A 25,059-nucleotide genomic window follows, 5' to 3' on the forward strand; every position below is an offset into this window, starting at 1 on the left:
TTATTTAATACCCTCTTAACATGCTAATAGCTCCTAATGGTCACATCAGCCATCAGTTAAACAAACCATTAGTTTGAGAAAAGAAATTTCAATAAAGGCAATTCACTAATTTGTTGATTGTTAATGGACATTAGCCCATTCAGGACCTTAGCCTAGACATACAGTTTAACTCAGAATCTATTATAGCAGTTCTCCATATATAGCAAAGGGGCTAATTCAGCATTCTAAGTACTTCTATTACCACAAGACACGCTACCTAGATTTTTATATGCAAATTAGATGTTTTTAATCTGTAACATACACATAAAAAAAGAACCTGCCAAAAATAAATTGACTTTCAAATTCTATAATTTTCACACGGTTTATGATTAAGGATAAATTTACAAGGGTCTTCTTAACCTCTTTTTCAATTATTAAAGCACTGTTACAGCTATTTTCGTGTTAGAGCTAGTCATTCCTGTTTTAGATATAAAAGGTATAAAATACCCTTTATACAATCAAAACACCACATTATTATGCTGCAAAAATGAAAATCAAAGACATTTTTTTATAAATAAGATTTTGCTGTTCCCTTCATGCTTGCCTTCACCGACAAGAGCCTAAATTGCTGAAAACATTTTTTGTGTTGCACTTTTCAACTCATTTGTTTATTTAATTTTTAAATACAAATGGGATTGATGCCTGTTTTCAGAACTCTTACTCACAATGTGACATTTGAGGACATAAAGAAAAACTAACACGTGGTTCGTCAATTTTAAAAGGTAAGATACTAACACGTTTGCTTTCCTAGTTGAATTATTTTTCCTGTGATACTCCAGGACTCGTATAAAACTACCCAGATCCCGTCTACTTCAGTGTAAACTCGATTATATACATTGACAGACACCAAAGCACACACAGGACTGTGGAAAATCATTTAATTGTAGGCATATTTTACACATATGCCATTCATATTGCCCAGTAATAGGGTAAGGAGTACACAATTAGATTTGGCTTGTAGTATGCAAGCCAAGCAGTGAATGTGCCCACGATTTCACTTTTTTTTTTTCTCCTCTCTGTCTTGAATGCTGGCTGGGGGGAGCCTGAAGATTACTGGCACTTTCAAGGTATTATCGTCATACCCCATCATCTATTACGTTAAACAATTCATGGTGAAAAGGTTTCAGGCGATTAAAATAACCAAAGATTGAGGGATCGAGTTTCTCAGCTTTGAAATTTGAAGAAATATCTGATGGACGTACAGCATTCTCACAAACAAAATGATTCTCCTTCATGCCATTTAATCATTTAATTACCACAAAGTGTAGGAACCAAATGTCCTGGTCATACAATCACCTAATTACCATGACTGGACCATACAATAGCTCGTGTGTGCACATTTGTAAAACCATAATTGTCTAATGGAAAATACTCCAATGCATTTTATATAAAGCTCCAAATTTAAAATAAATGAAGTAGCCACAATTTAATCTTCTTCTTTTTAATCTTTGAAAAGAAAAATTACTAAAAGTAGATACCTCTGAGGAACAACCCCTATGTTTAGATATTAAACTTGCAAAACTTTTCCTGAAAAGTTCTTGGGAGGTTAACTACTTGTCTATTTTAATCTATGTCTTAATTATACGTTACTGTTATTTCATGTGCCATGTTGTACTTTTAACATATTTTGAAACTTATATGCGTTTTTAACAAAAATATATACAAATTCAACATATGATTAATTGAAAAAATATCAATATTTCTACGTCTTGAAATGTCATAACCACCATTTCAATAACCTAACTAGTATTCAATAAAATAATAAAGTAATCATTTTATTTACTCAAGAATTCAATTCATAAACATTGATTAAAATACAGGTCTTATAGGGTTGCTGTGAGAATTAAATATGATACATAATACATTGAAGAACTAAGACTCCTTAAACTTTAGATAGCTATCTAGATATAAAAATAGAATCTAGATGGTGGAGATCCAGAGCGAGAGAGGATGATTATGCCCTGTTTGTGAAGGGGAATGAACAATATCCAATCATTAATAAAGCCAAGCAGTCCCTTTATCTACTCTTATCTAATACTGTCTCCCATTCTGCCTTACAATCATACTCATGTTTAACTTGTTATTCTGCTCACAAGGAAACCAGCTGATAATACAGGGTTCATTTTTTATTGCACCATTGATATTGAGATGATAAGTTGGCAACTGTAATTGTTTCTCCCCCATAGCTCATTACAAAGTCCCCATGTTGATGTATCAAGTCACGGAGTAATTCAGTTGATTGATTCGAAACTATGATTGGATTCAATGGCCTTCAATTGCCTCTTTTTCACAAAGCAAATATTTTTAGCTAAGAGATATTTTACTTTACCAGTATAGGAGCTTAATGTGATTAATTAACTAAGATGCTGAGTTCTACTGTGTTATGAAATCCACATCAACCATCGCTGTAAATGGTAAATACAGCAGCTGGCAGGGGATGTGGGGTTGGAGGATGGAGCAATGACTTGGAAAGTCTTATCGTCCAACAGCTGTTACACACCCAGCCCTAACATCCTATCAGTTGATTTTGTATTTACCACACTTCTAATCATGGCACCTTTGTCCCAGGTCTAAAATACATCTGTAACCCAATCCTTCGTTTAAATTTCCAAAACATTTACCCCTTTCTCAATGTTGTCCCATTGTTCCAGATTACTCACTTTGGAGCTCACTTCTATGACAGCCTCCCAGCCAGGATGAACCTGCCTGTTGCCAGTACATCTTTATACATTTGTCCCGGGGGCACAAGGAGCCCTCTTTCTATACATGCCTGTGACTGTGTTTCTGTCTTCTTCAGTGGGGTTTACTTTATGACCATCATCATTATTTGCTGACTCTAAATTTCCTTTCATCTCTTTCATTCATTTATTCACTCAAGAAATATAATTGAGCACCTTATTATGTGGCAGCATTGCTCAAGATCACGGGAAATAAGCAGTGACTTTAAAGACTGGAGATAGCAGAGAAAGCAGAGATTAATTATAGTTTTGAAGAACCGTATCCAACCCTTCTGAGTTCTCTTACTTTTCCTGCATTAAGTTCCTTCACTGATGATTTGATTACTTATCTTATAAGGAGTTTTCAGGAATGTTTCACCCAGAACCTTTCCTAATTTGGTTAAAGAATTCTGATAAACTTGTTAAAATCTTCAAAGGTGATTCTCCTAGAAATTGTGTCATGATTGATGGAAAGAAAATGGCATTATAATATCAGTTCTTCCTTTTGCATATGGAAGACACAGCTAGAAATTACTAAAGTGTAGTCAGTCTTTTTATTTTTAGAATTGATTATAAAACTGGTTGTGCCTATAACTATAAAATGAAATAATATTTCACATTGTACAATATGACCATATCTAGACATTACACTTTAAAAGAGCTCAACCCAGTAAGGTAGAATGTGAATCATTTTAGTCAGCTTTCAGAGTATAGGAGAGATCACAAAATGGAAACTGAGGAACATGCAAATTTCCCTCTGCTCAGGTGATTCTTCAATCTTTTATTATATTCTTCATTGGCAAATCTATGTAACATTCCAGAATCTGTCTTTGCTTACAACTTAGAGGAGCTGGTTGCAATAAAAGCAGATTTCCAGTATGGGGATATCCAGTGGCACCTGAGTGATGGTCATCCTCTTCCATCAGGTAGAGTGTGCACTTTCCACACGTCCACATCCTCACCACTCCTTATTGCCATGCACCCAGCTTGTTTCATTCATGTTTCTTATTTGACTAATCCCATAAGCATTTGAGTTGTGGACCATGACCCACATTAGCCAGGGTGATAAAAGAAGAAGCCGCTGAGTATTGGAATTCTAAGTAATTAATTGAGGTAAGAAATAGGACGCTCTCTCAAGTAGCATCCAGTCTGAAAATTATTCTAATCCTACCCAAATCCAAAGAATGGTTCCCACATTTCCCAGCATATTTGAATGAAGGCAACGTTTTATAGTATACATTTTTGGAAGCAAAGCATTTATTGCCAAAGCGGGAAAGCTATAAAAAAAAAAGCATGCCATAAAGTCACTGGACTTTACTAGATGGTCTCTGAGCAATAGTAAGATTCATTCTTTCTCAGAACGAATTCTCTGGGGATCTGTTGTCATCTCAGATACAAATGAATAGGTTAAGGTGGTTTGGTGTGGTTTAACATGCAACTAGCAAGGCATAACACATAACCAGCAAAAGATGCTCCAAGATGGCTTGCATCAGCTTTATTAGGGTGTGGAACATGGGCCAAGAACAATGCCTTCCACGTAGTAGACCTTCAATAAATATTTTTTGAATACTTGGATAGAAAGATTAACTAATTAAAAATGACCCCAAAATTGTGAATATTTGTTAGCACTTCTTCTCATGGCTTACATTTATCTCCAAGTCCCTACTAATCTTCATTTACCATGACAATCACATTGAAGTCTTAGCTGAACATTACTTTTATTTTGTTAAGTAGGAGTTGATAGTTCACCTATCTATTAACTTTTCTATAGTTTGATATTAACAGGTTAGCTCTTCTCAGTTAATCCTTCTGTATTGTCTTCAGAAGGTCCTGAACAACAAAAAGCCATTTAAATGCATAGACACGAAAACTCACCTTTAATGTTTATAGACATTACTCCAGAGTACTGGTACTAAGCAGCATACCTTATTATGTGGTACCTAAACAGTACTGATTTCCATTTGGTTGTAATAAGCACTTCAAGTACATGATAGCCAGCCACGCTGTGATATTGGCTATGAGCAGAAGAGGCAAATACAATTAAATAGACTATATATATATATATATATATATATAGTTAGATTGTAAAATGCCAGAGTTAAAAGGACCTGATGTCAACCCTGGTGTTTCCCAGTGCTTCTCAGCTAGAAGTGCTGGAACCTCCCATCATGTGTCCACCTACATTTGGTTTCTTGACTGGCAGGAGAAGGAAAGGTGAATATTTCATATCTATTCTTAGGAGATGAAATCTCACACACACACACCTGACCCAAGGTGCAATGTCTCTTTACTTACCTTACCTGGCTCTCTCTTTCCTGCTGCGTTAGAAGCGCTCTCTTAAGTGGGTTTACAGGCCACTGAGGTGGATCCTAAAACTTCTTCTTTTATCCCTAACTCATTGTCATTTAGGGTTTGAATGGACCGTTCAAACTACGCTAAGGCCTTCAGTACAGTTCAAAGCTAAGACCCCCTACTGCTGTGACCCAGCTGTGGGTACTGCATTCCTTTTATTACAAGTGTCTCCTTGAATAACCTCAAGTTTGCATAGTCCCTTCGGACGGTGCACTGTGTGCTTCTGCTGGAGGCAGGAATAGATATTAGGTCATTTCCCTTCGCTCCATTCCATCTTCCCCTCAGCCTAGCTGATTTATGACACCTCACAACATTATTCAAGGACTTGTAGTCAAGAAGGATCCGTGCGGTCACACTTTGAAGCATTCCTGATGTTCCAACCACAGAACAGTGAGACACAAATAAAAAGAGGAGGAAAAAACCAGACATCATCAGGAACCAAACAAAAACAAAATGAGGCAAAACAAAAACATCCACAGGAGGCGGTGAGAGGGGCTGAGGCCACTGCCTGCTGTGTTTTTGAGTTATGAACAGAATAGGCGTGGCGTTTGGCTTCTTTAGGGACGCAGAAACTGAAGTTGATCCCTACAAGTCAGATCTAGTTTCGTGAAACCAGGAGCTGGAGTAGAATTCCCTGCACATGAAAGGAAGCTGAAGGCATAGCTGCCTGCTAATGCAGAGACTATGGCAAATACCAAATTGCAGTCTGGATGGGCAGGAAGACGCACACAAAGCCAGAACATGAAGTGACTCAAGCCGCCTGCTGGTTGAGTTGCTAGTTTGGAGACAGATACTTGATCACGAAGGTGCGAGAGCTATGAAATGCCATGTGTGACCTGGTTCTAGATTAGAGGCTCACGTTTTCCCTCTGTCTAGAATCCCCTTCCCACCAGCACCATCTACCTGAGCTCCTTCCCATCCTCCGGGGATCTGCTCAAACGCCAGTTCTTCCAACAAACACTCTTAGCACATTTTTACCAGTCCTACAAGTAGGATGGCTTCCCAGCAGTTTTTCATACATGCATCTTGTGAAAGTCAAGTTTAAGTGTATGCCAGAGTGGTAAGTCTGACCTGAGTATATGAAGACCTCAGGTCAAATCCTGATCCAGCCACTCACAACTGGGTAATATTGAGTGTTGAACCAAACTCTCTGAACCTCAGTCTGCTTCTGTGTAAAAACAGGGCTGCGTGTCTGGTACCCAGGAAGCCTTCAGTGATACGAACGACTCCTTTCGTGTACGTCTCTTATACTATAAGATTCTGTTTCAAGTGGCCTGTGTGATAGAGTCAGGCTTACTTAGCTTTGCGTTCTGGCTCTGTCCTTTAGTGCCTACGTGACCATAAGTGAGGGTGACAGGTCTGCTGGGAAATAATACTGAAAAGAACCCTCCCGGAAAGAATAAAACATTCTGTTAGTAAAATCGAGATTTGTAAATCCATTCAGTCTGTATCAGAAATTAGTCAATAATACATCTACTTTTTTAAAGATGATAACACTTCACACCCATTAAAAATGGTATTATATATGTATATGTATATATATATATAATATATAAATTACATGTAATATAGATATAATACATATACATATAATATATAATCTACAAATGTGTGTGTATATATGTATATACACACACACACACACATATATATATATATATATAAATAATAAATATCGGTGAGGATGTGAAGAGATTGGAATCCTTGTGCTCTGCTGGTAGGAATATAAAATTCTGGAAACCATTTTGGAAAACGATACGGTGTTTCCTCCAAAAATGTAGAAAAAGAATTGCTTCTCGGCCTTTTGGCTAAGATCACGTGTAAAAAATGTAGAAAAAGGATTACCATATGATCCAGCAATCCCACTGTGGGCATATACCCAAAAGAACTTGAAAGCAAGGGCTCAAACAGATATTTGTATACCTGTGGGCATAGCAGCCTTGTTCATAACAGCCAAAAGGTGGAAGTGACCAAAGTACCCATCAACAAATGAACAGATAAACAAAACATAGTTTGAACATACAATGGAATATTATTCGACCTTAAAAAGGAGAAAATTCGGACATATGCTGCAACATGGATGAACCCTGACAATATTAGGCTACATGAAATAAGCCAGTCACAATAGGACAAATACTGTAAGATTCCACTAGAATAGTCAAATTGATAAAGAAAGTAGAATGGTGGCTGTCAAGGGGCCCAGGGGAGGGGAGAGCGGGTTTGGAGTTTTAGTTTGGGAAGATGAAAAACGTCCTGGAGACAGATAGTGGTGATGGTTGCGTGACATTGTGAATGTGGTCAATGCCACTGACGTGTTCATTTAAATAGTCAAAATGGTAAGTTTTACGTTTTGCATGTTCTATCACAATAAAAAAGATGGTAAAACAGAGTAAACTAAGAGGCGTTCAACGAAATCACAAAATTCCTACATTCTTTCTCCTCCCGGCATGCTTATTGTTTTTGCTGCTTAACTTTGAGGTCAATGAGCTAGTATTTCTTTCTTATTCAAATTGGAAATTGCATGTTAGGTCAAATTAAGACTATTAATCAAAGACATGCCAAGTGTATTTTCTAAGTTCCCTGACTTTCCGGATTAATTTCTGGTCCCAGCACCCAGAACTGCCCGGTGATGTGTGAATTTTAGGGGAGAGTGTAAAAGTGAGTTCATATTAACATCTGATGTCTAGAGTGAAAATCATCCTTGGGTTAAAGAAACACTATTCTGAGTACTTTCCTACAAATGAGACACATATGCACGCAAGTTGAGCTGCAAATGATAATGTAAGCAGTTTCCTATTAAGTAGAAAGCTTAGCAGAACTATTTCAAAGGCAACACACCTATGCAGAGTAATAAAATAAAAGAGTGCTTTTTTTTATTCTCTCTTCAGTGAGTTGCTAGGTGCAGCGAGCAATTTGGGTGGTGCCAGTGGGGAACAAAATGCTATTTTCGGCTTCTCTGCTGGGGAGATATTTTCTGGTGTTTGTGCTGTGTATATTTATCTCATCGGAGAGCCTGTCCCTCACACCCTTTTTGTCTTTTTTGGATGTAAGTCTAATAATCATTTCCCCTGAGGTAGAGAGGCAGGAGATTTATGTTCACCCCAAGGACCACTCAATAATCAAGTTGTTAAAACAGACGGGACTTCTCACTGCTCTCTCCTACCCTCCTTGCTAAGACTGCTACCTCAGAGACCCATTTTCCTGGATTTCTGATTATCTTTTTTTTTTCCCCAACATTTCCTTTGGCTACCTCCAATGATTTTTTTTTGACCCTTAAACTTGCCTCCAACATTCCTCCTTGACTTCTCCGTTTTGGGGACCCACGTTAGGCTGTGCGGAGGCCAAACACATTTTGCCCCTCGAACACAGCAAGGAGGTAGGGGTCTGGCCTCGCACGAGTCATAGTAACTGATACAGGAGCTGAAAGTGTTTTGGAGGGGTGAACGACTTCAATAACAAAGAATTTATAATAAATCATGCTCATTGATCTTCATCGGGCAGTGAAGAAAGAACTGGTCTGCTTGTTATTATTTTTTTTAATTACCAGATACTCTTTCATATCTTAAACATTATTAGAATACCTCTTGGAGGGGCACCTGGGTGGCTCAGTCTGTTAAGGCTCAGACTCTCGATTTCTGTTCAGGTCATGATCGAGCCCTGTGTCAGACTCCACACTGACGCACTGCTTGGGAGTCTCTCTCTCTCTGCCCCTCCCCCACTCGCTTTTGCATGCTCTCCTTTTCCTCTCAAATAAATAAACACTAAAAAAAAAAAAAATACCTCTTGGCACCATTCCCATTCCCAAAGTTTGTTGGTAATACACAAGAACTATGGGCAAAGGGCAGTGGTAAAAGGCAGGAAGTGAAGGGAAAGCATTCAATGATAGGTGGAGGAACAGGGGAAGAAGGATGATGAGAAATACATGTTGTACCCATGCTGGCAAGATGCCAGGAAGGACTGACGGAGGATCCTAGGTCGTGGTCCCTAAGGTACCTTCTTCCTCACAGCTGGCATATGACTTTCACAAAGAAGGGAAGGCAAACCATCTTTTCTCCAGGCCAACTTACAGTTTTCCACTTTGGTGCCTTGGCAAATAGAAGTATTACCCATCACTTGCCAATAAAAATAGTTAGTAGTACTGAGGTTCATGAATTATATTCTTTACAGGTTAAAGTTGGTTCAAGTAAGCTGTGCAGTCACATCCCTTTCACTTGCTTTCTAGTGTGTTCTAATGTGTTTAAGCAAAAGACAGGGAAGTAGTGGGCAAGGAACTGTGTTCAGACTGCTAAATATGATATCCCCATGTGTACTCGAGACATGTGAACATTTAAAATGACTCACTTAAGGGGCACCTGGGTGGTTCAGTCGGTTGAATGTCCGACTGCGGCTCAGGTCATGATCTCACAGTTTGTGGGTTCGAGCCCCGGGTCGGGCTCTGTGCTGACAGCTCGGAGCCTGGAGCCTGCTTCCGATTCTGTGTCTCCCTCTCTCTCTCTGCCTCTCCCCCACTCACGCTCTGTCTATATTAAAAAATGAATAAATGTCAAAAAAAATTTTTTTTTAATGACTCACTTCAGGGGCACCTGGGTGGCTCAGTCAGTTAAAGCGTTTGACTTCGGTTCAGGTCTTGATCTCCCAGTTTGTGGGTTCAGGCCCCTCAAACGGCCCGAGCCTGCTGACGGCTCAGAGCCTGGAGCCTGCTTTGGATTCTGTGTCTCCCTCTCTCTCTGTTCCTCCCCCATTCATGCTCTGTCTTTTTCTGCCTCTCCAAAATAAATAAAAGTTTTAAAAAAATTAAAATGACTCACTTCATGACCTATTGTGTTTAAAACATGTTTTTATTTTATTTTATTTTATTTTATTTTATTTCATTTCATTTCATTTCATTTCATTTTACTTTCAGAGAGAGAGAGAGCATGCAAGCAGGGGACAGACAGAGAGAGAAAGGGAGGGAGAGAAAGGGATAGAGAGAGAATCCCAAGCAGGTTCCATACTATCAGCACAGACCCCGACAGGGGATCGAACCCACAAACCTTGAGACCATGACCTGAGCCAAAACAAAGAGTCAGATGCTCAACTGACTGAGCTCCCCAGGCTCCCCTAAAACGTGTTTTTAAAAGTATCAAGCTCCTTGCCTCACCACACATCCAAAAGGCTGCAGCTGTGTATTTGTTGTTTTCTGAAACACAAATCTGAGAACATAAATGGGAGTTTGTGGCACAGCTGTGCATATCATCCTCTACGTCCACGGATGGGCAAAGAGGTTGGGCCAAGCTGCTTTCTGCCTTCCTCCACGTCGTTTGCCCTTATTTCTTGTGTGTCACTTGTGTGATACTTTATGGTTACAAAGCACCACTCTAGACCTTGATTCTCATAACTCTGAGGTGGACGGCTGTTACCTCATTTTACAGATAGAGAAAGCAGTCCTCTTACACAGCGTTCCAAAGGGGAGTAGATTTATGAACTACCTTTCACAGAGAAAACTCCTCCCAAAGCACAGCATTTCTATGCGCAAAACTGTGCACTCTTCCCTTATTTCCTGTCACATTAAATCCAAGCACCTTCGCCTGGTTTTTAATCCCACCCCCCCAACTCAGATCTGTGGCAATATCCTGCAGATCCAACCTTTGTAATTCACCAATTTTTCTTAACAGAGAGTCAGGCATGTCCCTAGAGGAGAAAGATCCTATGTAAAATTAAACACTGATGAGCAATTAGGTATGCCAGGCCTACCTCTACAGGGCAGGTACCATGTATGATATCCCCAGGTTATTGATGAGACCACACTTCTAATGAGAGAGAGAAGTGTGGTTTGAACTGAATCCCATCTCTTTCGTGTCTGCTATATATCTTCCTGGGGGCCTCCCACACGCCCTGTTGAGACGTCCTCTAAAAGTGGTCATCTAATATTCCCCAGAGCTCACCAGTCCATCGTTAACATGCTCCCAGAAAATAGCAGGCGAAATTATATGTTCACAGTTATGACTGAGAAGATGGGTTCAGATGCCCCCTGCAACAGCCAAGGGTCAGCAACCCTTGTCCAAGAAATATATTTTTAATTATATTTTTTCCAGAAATAACATTAAGGTCGGTGAGGAGTCCTCGTCTTTCTGAGACAAAATTCAGCTTTCAATTGTACTTATAAAATTGACAGTGTTTTCTAGAGTGCTTTAAGCAGGGACAAAAGCTTGCAGAGAATAAAAGATGGGGATTTATTACACTGCTATTACTTTGCAGCTTTTTATTATTATATTTCCTCTTAATTCTATTGAAAAATCCATACTCTGCTTGAAAACAGATTTTTTATTATTTTCAACTTATAGTAATGCTTTTCACCATGTTTATCACAGCATTATATTTCACTCTTGGTTGAATATAAGGGAGGAGGGTATATTCTTTAGCAGACTTATGCATCTATTTCATGGAAATTGCAAACACAGGAAGTAGGCAAACATAAAATGTATGTGTTGTTCCACCTTTCAAAAACTCTAGTTTTCCCAGTATCACGCAAAGTGTCGTGTAAATAGAAGTGCAAATTAGTTGAACACGGATTTTAATAGTTCACTCCTCTATTCTCTCTGAACACCAACATTTTTTTAAATTTTTTTTTCAACGTTTATTTATTTTTGGGACAGAGAGAGACAGAGCATGAACGGGGGAGGGGCAGAGAGAGAGGGAGACACAGAATCGGAAGCAGGCTCCAGGCTCTGAGCCATCAGCCCAGAGTCTGACGTGGGGCTCAAACTCACGGACCGCGAGATCGTGACCTGGCTGAAGTCGGACGCTTAACCGACTGCGCCACCCAGGCGCCCCTGAACACCAACATTTTTAAATGTTAAATATTAAATGTTAAAGCCCCATAGTGGAGTTGATTAGCACCAGAAAGACAGCCAAAGACATAAAGGTGATGGGGTAAGTAGAGAATAAAGCAGGATGCAGATCCTTTGATAAAGTTTAGAGAGGTCAAGTAGAAATACAAGAAACAGAAAAATTTGATTTTGCACTAACAAGGCAGAACATTAAGTTAGATCAATATGAATACGGGAAATAGAATGGAAGAAAACTTTATATAGAAACAAGATCACTCAACACTAATCTACAAAATGAATCTTGGCATTAGTATTACAATAAGTGAAAAGGAGACAATTTCAGGGGAGTCTAATCAAAACTTACACAGCATCTAATGTAGGAAAGATATGAGGACCCAAAGTTAAATCCAGATATGTCCCTCCCATTAAGGAGATTTCTAACCAAAAAATACCAGACATACATAAATACTTAAAATTCAAAGAGAAGTATGCTCAGTGTTCCTAGGAATAGAATGAATAAATGTGATGCGGAGAGAATAGCTCCCTATTAACATCCATTATAATATTAGAAAATCATATCATGAAGCTTTAGCAGAAAAAGGAAAATGAGAATCAATTAAGCCCAACTCCTTTATTGTGTAAATGTGAAAACTGAGGACTAGAGATGCTACAAACCAAAATTTCTTGAAAGACACACAGTGCTGGTCACAGTACCGTCTGACCCAGGAACCCAGGTCTCAAAGCTCCATGCGTCATTTTGCTACTAAAAGCGGAGTTCAAATGATACCTACATGATAGAACATGCTAGCTTAATTTCGGATGAATATGCATGTCATTACTTTGTGTTGTTAGCACTTCTGTGAAGTTTAGGATTCTCTCCCCAGCACCACAAAAAAATATTTATCAGTTGTGTTAACTTTCATAAGTATGTTAGAAATTCAGACCCAGGGACAAATCAGTCAGGAATTTGTCAAGAGCATTGCCCCCTCACTCATTCAAAACCGTGGCACTGAATTGGGAGCTAGAAATGGAAAGTGTTGTGAAGCAAAGGAGCATTGAACATGAGGAAACAAGCCTAAAGGAAATGAAGATTGCGATGATGAAGAGCTGAACATGATTTAATAAACAGGAAAGACAAACTAGGAGAAAACAATTCATCCCTGAAAGTCAATGAGATAAAAATTGACTGTTTTTCTCTCCTTGAATTATGTTTGCCTGGTCATTACTTCATTGTCTTCCTTGGAGACGACTCTCCTGAGGTGGCCCTGAGGTAAGGCCTGGAGTACCCTGGGACCTGCTCCTTCCTCCTCTGAGGTAAGCTCCCCTCAGGGGTTGAAGCCACCGCAGGAGCTCTTGTAACCACACAGGGAAGGACCCACTGAAGAGCCAAGCCAGACCCGGAGAAGCAAGGCCAGGCATGTTTGTCTCTGGCACTGCTCCCTTTCGCCATCCTTCTCTCTCCTTCCTTGATCCAGCACCCTTACTCTCAGCACCCAAAGCCGTCCCCAAGTCCTCTGGGATCTCTTTGAGGGATCAGTGCACTGTAATGTGAATTTACTGTTTGGGGAGAATGAGGATTTAAGAAAAGAAACCCTAAAAAACAGTCTTTTGCAATAGATGATTCTGGAATGAGAGAGATCATTTTGACCTCTGTGTACCTGGGAGGAGTGACATTCAAACCTTTATGCTCCTGTATCCCCTAAAAGAATCTGAAAGTTGGGGTGACTGGGTGATTCGGTTGGTTAAGCACCCAACTCTTGATTTCCTCTCAGGTCACGATCTCGCAGTTGTTGGGCTCGAGCCCCACGCTGGGCTCTGCACCAACAGTGCGGAGCCTGCTTGGGTTTCTCTCTCCCTCTCTCTCTGCCCCTCCCCCACTCTCTCTCTTCTCTCTCTCTCTCAAAATGAATAAAATAAACTTTAAAAGAAAGGAATTTTGAAAGTATGTGACTTTTTAAGCTGAGAGTAAAACATTTGCTCAAGTCTAAATACTTGTAAAGAATATAATTTCTAGCATAGGGCAAATATTGAAATTGAAAATATGATATCCTTTCAGATGTTTATAATAGCAATTTGATATCATTGTCAACTGAAAATTTTACTAAAAAGCACTTCTTAATGGTTAGAAAATTAACAACACTTGTTTCCTTAAAATTGCATTATCATTTCACTTCTCCCATAGAATTTTTTTCTACAGGAAAATTTATTATTTTGTAATATATTATTTTTCTCAAATGGTTATCATTATCAAGCTTTCCTGCAAGTATATATTTCATATATATCATATAAAATTTTGTTCTTATATATATTACTATTACATATGTAAACATACAAATATATTTATAAATACAATAAATATTTTGTGTGTGTGATTTTAGTTTCAGAGACTAAAAAGCTCTAAGTGATAAAAGGAAAATTTTTTCAATATTGTAATTATTGTTAATACACTATTGGTCAACACAATGTAAATGTATACTTGATGGATAATAATTGAATACCAAAGTCAAATTTTATTAGAAAGGCATTTCTTAATGAGAGGTATGGAGCTTTCATTCTTCACTCAGTGCATGTAACCATGGGTAAATATTACTTACTGATAAAAATGGGAGGATTTAGCATCAACTCAATTCTTATTTTTCATTTTTATACATAACATGTAAGCATTTGGTTACACAAACCATTAGACGGGAATGAAAAGAATTTTGCTATAATAATGTCTCTCAATTTATTACACTACTTCTGAAGTACCTGACAAAAATCATCACAGCCAACGATTCAATTTGGACCTTCTTTGACGGTGTTGAAAGCAAAACATTGGGATCAAATTCACTTGCAAATGAGTCTGTTACTAAGCAATTATAATTATTCACTTTCTTAACATCTATGTCAGTTTTTCCCATGGTACCCTTCTACGTGCCCACAGGCTTTTACTTGTCAGAGCAATGCACCATCATGTGATTCTGCTCAGGTAAGGGATTTTCCCTTCTCTCACAGAATGGGGGAAATGATATGGGGAATGATGGGAAAGGGCTCTGAGCGTGACCTCAGGCTTATTCAACAGGTAATCGGTTTAGGAAAAGAGTAAATGGAATTTGAAATACCGAGAAATCAATTCCTTTGAAACTCATGGTGTCCTTGTACCCTTTGGGAAACATTTGTGTTGGCCCAAGTGTACTTACATCCAGTGAGGTGACTATTGCCTTATAATGTCACTTAACAAAGTAGAGGTAAAATTAGACTTTGGTTTTCTTAACCTGTTTTTCTCTTGTGGTGGCACTTTCACTTTCCTTATATTTTCTGGGACCATTCTTTTTGTTAGGAAAACACCTAAAACTCATTTATTTTAAAGCATGATGGTTGACGATAACCCAAGCAGTACATTTTACCCTAAAATGTATGGATTTGTGTATTAAAAGGAATCAACAGCTCAATATTAGGTAAACGGACTTTGATCGTGGATTTCCAGGTATTCGTCAAATGAGACAGAGCTTGAGCAACGGATCTTCTCTGAAGGCACTCCACACAGGAGTTTATCTGCTCAGAATCCCATGTTGACTTATTGGTTGCTTGTTGAAAGCAATAGTGGTAAGTGCCCTCTTCAAAATAGCAAAGACAACATTGCACGTCATTTGATATTCAATGGCCGAAGTATCATTGAAAGGAGAAGGCTTTGTAAAGGAGAGATTTAAGCTGAGTGCAAAACAGTGGTTCTGAAGATTTTAAGAGTCACGGTACCCTTGGAAAAATCCAGATACCTATGATTTGAAGATACCCTTCAAACTTATATATGGATTCTTCTACATGCCTGTGGCCATGGAGGTTAGAATCTCCACATTCTCCGAAGAGCAATTTGTAGACTTGCAAGGTAGAGGAGAACACAGTAGTATTTCATGCAGGAAAGCAACACGCACAAAGATCCAGACATGGCATAGTTGATTAATTGCCACTAGGTCTGTGTAAACTAGAATGCATTACTGAGAAAGGATGGTTGAAGATAATATCAAGATAATAAGCTAAACTATGAAGGATCTTAACTGTCAACAAACTGGCTTTAAAATTAAAAAAAAAACACCTTTTTTTTTTTTTAAACTGGTTAGCTTCATTCAATGGCAGAATTACGGTAGTGTTTGAGAAAGACTACTACAATGGTCAGATAGCTCTTTAAAAAATGACTTTGCAGGGGTGTCCGGGTGGCTTAGTCGGTTTAAGCATCCAACTTTGGCTCAGGTCATGATCTTGGGGTTCGTGAGTTTGAGCCCAGTGTTGGGTTCTGTGCTGAAAGCTCAGAGCCTGGAGACTGCTTCAGATTCTGTGTCTCCCTCTCTCTTTCTTCCTCCCCCACTTGCAGTCTCTCTCTCTCTCTCTCTCTCTCAAAAATAAACAAACATTAAAAAAATTGTGAATGACTTTGAAAAAATAAATAAAAATAAAAAATGACTTTGGTTATAATCCAATTAGAGAAGCTGGATTCAAGGGGAAATTACTGGAAACAAAGGGGGTAGTTAAATACTCCTGATACATGCCATGAGAGTTCAGATAATGGCACTCATCATACTGTAGCCATGGAGACTATAAGGGAGGAGTGCATTCCAGAAATATTAAAAAGATAGAATTGGCATGGCTGCATACTCAAATACATGGGAGATGTGAGATAAGAGTGAGAGAAGTAGAAATATTTTTTTTGCATCAATATCCCTATGACAACAGTAGTTAGCATTTACTGAATGCCTACTGTTTATACAACAGCATGTTAGACACTTTGCATTTATTATCTTTGATCACCACCACTGCCCCACAAGGTCAATTTGATTGTTCAATTTTGCAAGGAAAAATTGTGGCTCAAATACATTAAAAGACTGCTTAAGACCACAGAGTTAGTGCCAAAGCTATAATCCAAACCAGATTTTCCTAATTCTACAATCCACTACTTATAAAAGAGCTAAGTATTGGGGGAATTCAAAATTACCATATATTTATATATGGCTTATAATTTCCAAAGAATTTATATGCCCATTTTCTTTTTGGGTCCTCAAAAATTCCCTCTTTATGGGATGATAGAAAGGATATATTATTATTAATCTCCATTTCACAGTGGAAATTGACTTGCTCAAAGTCATACAGTTCTTAAATGCCAAGAATAATGGTGGGTCTTCGTTCCAGTCCCCATCCTGTTCCTCTGCTATACCATCTCACATTTTTCCTACCTCATAACTACAAACTACACTCTTTATCTTAAATAGCTGGCTAGTTTGTAAATGTGAATTAGCATCAAGAGAGACCTAGTGAGAATGTAGTTCAGCCCAACTCCTTGCCAAGTAGTTTGATCCATGAATGAATGTAATATGAATGATGGGCATTTAAAAGAAATCGATAGTCTCTCTCTCTCTGTCTCTCTCTCTCTCTCTCTTTTACACACACACACACACACACACACACACACACACCATTATGCCAACTTTGGCTGTAAAGAATGTAAAACAGAGGAACAACAGAACCCAATTTTCTTAAGTCCTTTCAAAAGCCCAGTTTTATTTTCAAATCTCCTCAGGGATTGAGTTCACAGGCTTAAACTTCTGCATGAGCAATTTAAGTAAGGAAGAATTTTCTGAAATCGGGAATTATAAAACATAAAAACGACTTGCCACCAGAGATCATAGCATTTCTGTCTTTGAAAGACTATAAAATAGTAGAGGCTGCCCTTTGCCTGCAGTGGTTTCGATATGGTTCTAAATGGAAGTAGCCTCTTTGGGAAAGTGGTGGGCCAGGTGACCTTTCACAGTCTCTTTTAGTCTCTAAATTTCATTACTCTGTAATCTTATTAAAGAGATCAAATACATGCAATAATGCCCACTCATTCAGAGGTCAAGCTTCTGGAAACCTCAGGAGTTGATATATAGCCTTAAACTTAAAAGGAAAAAATGAGAAAAAGGAAGCTCTCAAGCATGAAAAGATATTAACTCTTACACTCAGATCATTACACTTATTCTACTGGAAAGGTAAAGCCACTCTCAGATCTCTTCTGGACAGCTGTGTGTAAAATATGACATTGGACAAGGATAACAGAGGATAACAGTGCAAAAAAGAAACAACTACCAAAGGAAAAAATAAGAATTAAGCTCATTTTAAAGAATCTGAGTCTTCTATATCCCACAGTCTTTTACACATCACTGTAATAGATTACTACGCCATCATTTTTCCCTAATTACCATAAACCTGCATGAAAAGCTTGAACTATTTTAACTATTGACTGCTTAAGAAGGCAGAAGTACATATCTTTTTTTTTTTTAATTTACATCCAAATTAGTTAGCATATAGTGCAACAATGATTTCAGGAGTAGATTCCTTAGTGCCCCTTACCCATTTAGCCCATTCCCCCTCCCATAATCCCTCCAGTAACCCTCTGTTTGTTCTCCATAGTTATGAGTCTCTTCTGTTTTGTCCCCCTCCCTGTTTTTACATTATTTTTGCTTCCCTTCCCTTATGTTCATCTGTGTCTTAAAGTCCTCATATGAGTGAAGTCATATGATATTGGTACATATCTTTATTTACAAAATTTTTATATCTATTTATAAAAATTTACCAAAATTATTAGAATTTTTAAATTGAGACCTTTAAAGGAATAAGCCTAGATGCATAGAAAATTTGCCTGTATAAAAGATGTCCTTTTTCAGTTATGCTGGGTAAGTGTGTATGTTTTATTGTCTTAATATTTTTCACAATGTATTTTGAGAATCTGTTAGTAAGGGGAAAAAAATGTTTCCACTGTAACAACGGAAAGACATCTCCAAGATAATGGGTCCTATTCTGGAGAGCGGTATGGCGGTTCCCTGGGTTACCCTGACCATCCCCTTTATATCTCTAATCATATTTAATGTGTTGTAGGTTGTTTTTAGATGCACATGTCTCATAAACTCATTCTTCTTTACCTTCCCAACAAATTTTTTTATTTGTATACCACTTTTCCAAAAGAGTTCATGTGGCTTATAGAAATAATGGCAATACAGCAAAATGAAAATAAGTAAATCAATAGGGAAATTGGGATTTAAAAAGTAGGGTGGGTAAAGTCTATTGAATCCAAGTATAAAATTAGAACACAAACTCTATTAGATCCTGTCCTGTAGCAAAAAGCAGCCAAAATGTGCTATGCTTTTTTTGTTTGTTTAATTATTTATTACCAGTTCAGCCTTATCACCAGCTCTTCTAGAAGCTGAAAATATATCTCAGAATTTCTTCTCCCTATTGTCCAAGTTCGAGGCTGCCAAGGGGAGCACCCATGTGGGTTCAGAAGGCAAAGGAAAAAAGAGGCCATTGTGTGTGGGAGCACAGGCAGCTATGAGAGTCTAGTAACTTTCTATCGAGTTTTCGAGAATCACTTACTTTGCTGCTTCAGCTTGCAATCTTCCAAACTATAATCCTTCACACTCGGAACGTATAGAGTGGCTTCTGTGTTCCTGTTCAAGTCCTGGCTCAGACAGTTCCTTAGAGGCCAAAGCAGAGACCAAAAGTACTAATCACTGTATTTAATTCACTGTATTTGTAAAACAAACAGAAACCATTTCCTCAGAAGAAACCCAGTTTGTCCTGTTGCAGGACCCAGAAAGAAATTTTTCTGGGAGTTCTCATAAGGCCGTATTGAAGGAGTGGTTGACAAATTTTTTACAATATGCACAATAGTGTCTTTCCTGCAGCTATTTCTTAAGATGCCCCTCAATGCAAGCTGATGGCATAAATCCAAAATGCAGTTCTGCACAAGCAACTCTACAAGGGCCTGAAATAATGCAGATCAAGTGTGCAGTTCTCTGATGGCATGGTTAAATCCAAATACAAAATTTGGAAGAACTGAAAGAATAGATTTATAGCTTAACCTTAGGGAATTTTCTATAAATACTATTTCATACTATAAGAAAATATCACCAGCACTAGGCAAAAAAAAAAAAGATTTCATGAGTCTTTAAATACCAGACCATGATTTATGAAACCAGAAAAAAAGTCAGCTTTAAGATCTCGGTTTCTACAACTTCACCTATGAAATCCAGCTTTGAGGTATTTATGAACATCTCAGAATCTTTCCTATTACTAATTTGCCTGAGCAGCTCAATAATGAGAAATGTAGAATTAGATTTGAACTCTAAAATTCACAAACGATGTCTTTACTACCCTTGCCAGGGTGTTTTGTTTTGTTTTGTTTTGTTTTCCCTCTTCCCTGGCAATCCATGTCAAATCAGGCACTAAGAGAATGAACCTAAGTATTGGGCTAATATAACTGCTACTCATTTATCAGCAATTTTTGACAATGTTATAGGTAATAATCTCAGATGGCTAAAGGTTGGTACCAGACTACAAGTCCTTCAACTCCTTCTATTTTCTCATCCCTTACATCTCTTGTCGCCATTCCTACCGCGAGAGCAGACTGACCCTGGAATATCTCTGCCAAGTAGTCCAGATTAAACTGAAGGGGAAAATGGTCACTATCTACAACATCCAGAATGTCCAGATTAGGACGCTGCTGTACAGAATAGAGACTGCCTGTAACAAGCTTTATGGATTTGAATTGAGACAGAAAAAGGAATAAAATATCCTAAATAAGTTCGTGTGTCTCTATCGAAGTTTTTTAATAAATAAATTTTATAAGAACATTTGCATGTTGATAAAGTCCCTATTCCTAAAGAAATGACCTACGAGAACCCAGGCCCCCTTCCTCATTAGCTTCAGCCACCACAGTCTACACCACCCCTGGTGTCCAAGTAATCCAGCAAAATTATGACTTTCTTAAGTAACCATTTGCTCGGTATCCACTCTATAATCAACATTGTTTAAGACCGAAGATACAGTAGTTAACAAAGATAGCAAAAGTCCCCTACTCTTGAAGCTTAATTATATTGAGGGAAGAGAGACCAAAAAATGAGTAAAATTTGTATCAGTAAAATGATGAGAAGTCCTATGAATAAAAACTGAGAGACAAAGTGAGATAGAAAGTTTAGAACTTGAGGGAAAAGGGATGGGATGCAAGCTTGCAATTTTAAATAGGATGGTTGGGAAAAATGACACCGAGCAAGTAACAAAAGATCTGAAAGAAGTGAGAGAGCAAACCAGGTGAACATCCAGGGAATTCTTGAGCCGCAGGTAAAGAAACCATTGGCTAAGGCTTACGGTGTACAACTCAAGCCTGGCCAAGATGCAGTTAAAATTGTTATCTGCACATTTGGTAATTATCTGATAATATTAGTGCTTTGGAAGAATGAAAGGGTGAAAGACAACAATCACCTGTCGGACAAAACGGTGTGCAGGGAAGCCGGCGGCCACAGGTGTGGAAGGGAAGGTGGGAGAGAGCCGTTCAGGCAATGATCAGGAGCCATGTTACTGGGTAGGAGCAAGCTGCAACGTGAAATCGTCCAGGAGAAGCACGCAGCTCCCCTTCCCCAAAACCTGAGAAAGCCCACTTACCCCTGAAATGAAGCCTAACACTAGGCTTTGCTATTGTGTGACCAGAAGCCAGCTAGATGCAGGCAATGGGGCTACAGTGTTGTTAGTGTTGTTGGCTAAAGTCAAGAACTTCTTCTCTAGTGATCCCATCATGCTAGCATTCACTGTGGCTCGTGCAGAACACAGACCACGGTAGGAGAGGAAAGCCTCACAGTACAGGAGAGTTTAGGATCATAGAATTCTAAATTCTAATTCCTAGGCATGGGGAGCTCTGATTGGATAAACTGAGTTAATGACTTTGGTAGGTCTCAATTTCCTCATCTGTGATAAAGACATAAATAAAAACTGAAGAGGTTTGTGAACATTGTAAATGCTGTAAGTAACATGCCTGGCACATGAGAAACACAAGGTAAATGATTTGTATTATAATAAGGTGTTGCGAAGAAACATTCTGACATAAGCATAATCTGTTTGGCACCCTCAGGCGTTCCATGGACCATTCTGCTTCCTCCCTTCCATATTTACATGTGGTATAGTTAACATGACTTTTACTAAAAGTCTTCATCCAAAATAGTGACTGAAAGTGGAGATTTGTGACAATGCGACAGGAGGTAAGACAGGAGGTATTTTTGAAATTAATATTTAACATATGTCAAGCCGTACTACAGAGGTGACCACCTAATTTGTCTACTCATGGTCTCAGCCTCAGGAACAATTTCTTTTTTTTTTTTTAATTTAAACCCAAGCTAGTTAACATATAGTGGAATGATAATTTCGGGAGTAGAATTTAGTGATTCATCATTTACACATAACACCCAGTGCTCATCCCAACAAGTGCCCTCCTTAAAGCCTATTACCCATTTTTCCCATCCCCCCCCCCAACAACCCTCCAGCGAACCCAAGTTTTCCAGGAACAATTTCTTCTTATTATTTCTCCTTCATTTTCTTACAGCCTGTGGCTCCCCTCTCTATTCCAGTCCTAGCTGGCAATCTTACAGGACCATAAATTACCCTCAAGAGTTAAGTGAGAGAAAGGAGGAAGAAGAGTTGCTCAACGGGGATTCAGCCAATCAATGGTTACTTAATAACCTCTGACTATTCTGTTCAATTCAACACGCATGAATTATGTCAAGCACTGTGGATGGGCGTAATTATAAGAATGTTCTTCGTGCTCTGGGGACACACCATCTGGCTACAGAGATTAGAGTTAACCACATAAATCAGTTAGGGAATAATAATAATAACAATAATAATGCATATTTTGAGCTTTTGCTCTACTAGCCGTTCTAAATGTGCTATGTGCAATCCCTAGAACACACTTATGAAGTAGATATTTTTTACACTCATTTTAGAGTGGAAGAAATGAATTTGGACAGGTTAAGTAGCTTTTCTGTTGTATGAGGGTGTGTAATATTGAAGAGTACATTAACTGTGAACATGACTTTATAGATGAGTGCACATACCATTGATATTCTAAAGGGCTCCCATGCACAGAATAAAGAGCCAAATGAGGAGACAACATATGAAAGAGAAGAAGGCTAAGAGACCGAAAAAGGAAAAAGGCCAATTGAATTCATTGATATATTGGTCAATGGATACATCTATCTTGATTACATCAAATATACACATTTTTTGTGGTGTCTGAGGATTCTCCAGAGAAACAGAATGCATAGGTTATATGTGAGAGATTTATTATGGGAACAGGCTCAAACGGTTATGGAGGCCAAACAGTCCCATGATCTGTTACCTGCAAGTTAGGGAACAAGGAAAGCTAGAGGTGTCATTCAATTGAGCTCACAGCGCTGAGAACCTGGAGGGAGGGGCTGCTGGTAGAAGGCCTGTCATCCAGTAGCCAGAGAACCAGGAGCTTCAATGTCCAAGTACAGGGGAAAATAGACATCTCAGCCTAAAAGGAGAGAGACATTACCCTTTCTCTGCCTTTGTGTTCTATTCAGGCCCTCAACAGATTGGATAGTGCCCTCCCACACTAGTGAGGGCAGATCTTCTTTACTCAGTCTACTGATTCAAGAGCTAAGTTCTTCTCAAGACACCCTCACAGACACATCCAGAAATAATGTTGTACCAGCTCTCTGGGCATCCCTCAGCCCAGTCAAGCTGACGCATAAAATGAACTATCATATGTGGAGTACCCCTATTGTGGTCAAGAAGCTGTGGTAAATGCTATGAAGATAAGACTTTAAGAGACATTTTCAACCTAGGTGGGATGGGAAGGAGGACAGAGGAAAATTAAATAGTAAAATATTTAAAGTACTATTTAATACCAGGAGCCATGTATGAGAATGTTCATAGCAATAGTGCTAATTTAACGAAGGACTGAAGAAAACCAAAGTGTGCCTCGGTTGAAAATCAGAAAAACAAACTATAGAATATTCATCAAATGTGGCATTCTTCAGTAGCAAAAATGAATTAACGGCTGTACATGCTACATGTTATATGACCTTTACAAAGAAAATGTTGAGGAATAAAAACCGCTTGCTTTTGAAAAATAAATGACACCATGTACAAATGTTAAAAAAATACTAAACTAAAAAAACTATAATTTTTAGAGATACATATGTTATAAAATTTCCGGCAGACTGTAGGAGGTACGCACCTGGAAAAAGGACATAGTGACGGTGGGGAAGTTCTATTGCCTAAGTGTATACTTACTTATATATATTCTATAATACATATATCATATATGTCAATTATTTGAATGTATATAATATTTCATAGTAAAACGAAAAAGCAATTTTAGATCGCTTTTGATATCTTTTATGATACACAACATATATATATATACATATATATATATATATATATATCATAAGGCAGAATAGAATTAAATAGCCAATAATGATAGTAATGGGTATCAGTGTAATTTGCATACTAAGTACTGGTAACTTAATTCATTCAATCCTCACCACGGATCCTTAAGGTAGATGCTATTATTAGCCTCATATTATAGGATAATCATGGGAGAAAGCAAGGCACAGAGTTTAGACTGTCAGACTCCAGAGCCCAGGCAGTAACTGCTGTAGGAGTTCCAAGAAGTGATATCATGGTGGAGAGGTCAGGACAAATTTCATGGAAAGCTGTGCTTCCTGCTTTACATAGAGAAAGTTGAGTTTGAAGAAACAGAGTGAGTTAGTGATTCACTTCAACCTCTAGAACAAATTATTTTTTCTTTAGCCCATTGTAATCTGTTTAGGTGAAATATTCTATGGGAAAAAAATCACAACACCCATGAAAGAAGAGCAGTTCTGAACACAAGAGTGGAAGCTTCTCCGGATGCCTGGGTGGCTCAGTCCGTTAAGCATCCGACTTTGGCTCAGGTCATGATCTCCCGGTTTGTGAGTTTGAGCCCTGCATCAGGCTCTTTGCTGACCGCTCAGACCCTGGAGCCTGCTTCAGATTCTGTGTCTCCTCCTCTCTCTGCCCCTCCCCTGCTCATGCTCTGTCTCTCTCTCTCTCTCTGTCTCTCGATAATAAATAAATGTTAAAAAATTTAAAGAAGAAAAGAGTGGAAGCTTCTCTTTCCTTCAGCAACCCCTTTCAGTCCTTAGCATCCCCAAACTCTAAATGCTCTTCAGAATTTGACAACTGCTCAAAGACAAGCTCCATTGTCTGCTTTTTTGCCTCATGACTGACACTAAAAAGATACTAAATTTCATTATTAGTTATTGTTGAACCAAAATGCGTAGGGTGACATTTCAGAT

Source organism: Lynx rufus, unplaced genomic scaffold (genome assembly GCF_022079265.1).
Source record: "Lynx rufus isolate CCGP_SWC_20201006 ecotype Redwood Valley unplaced genomic scaffold, mLynRuf1.p SCAF_6, whole genome shotgun sequence".
NCBI lineage: Eukaryota > Metazoa > Chordata > Mammalia > Carnivora > Felidae > Lynx > Lynx rufus.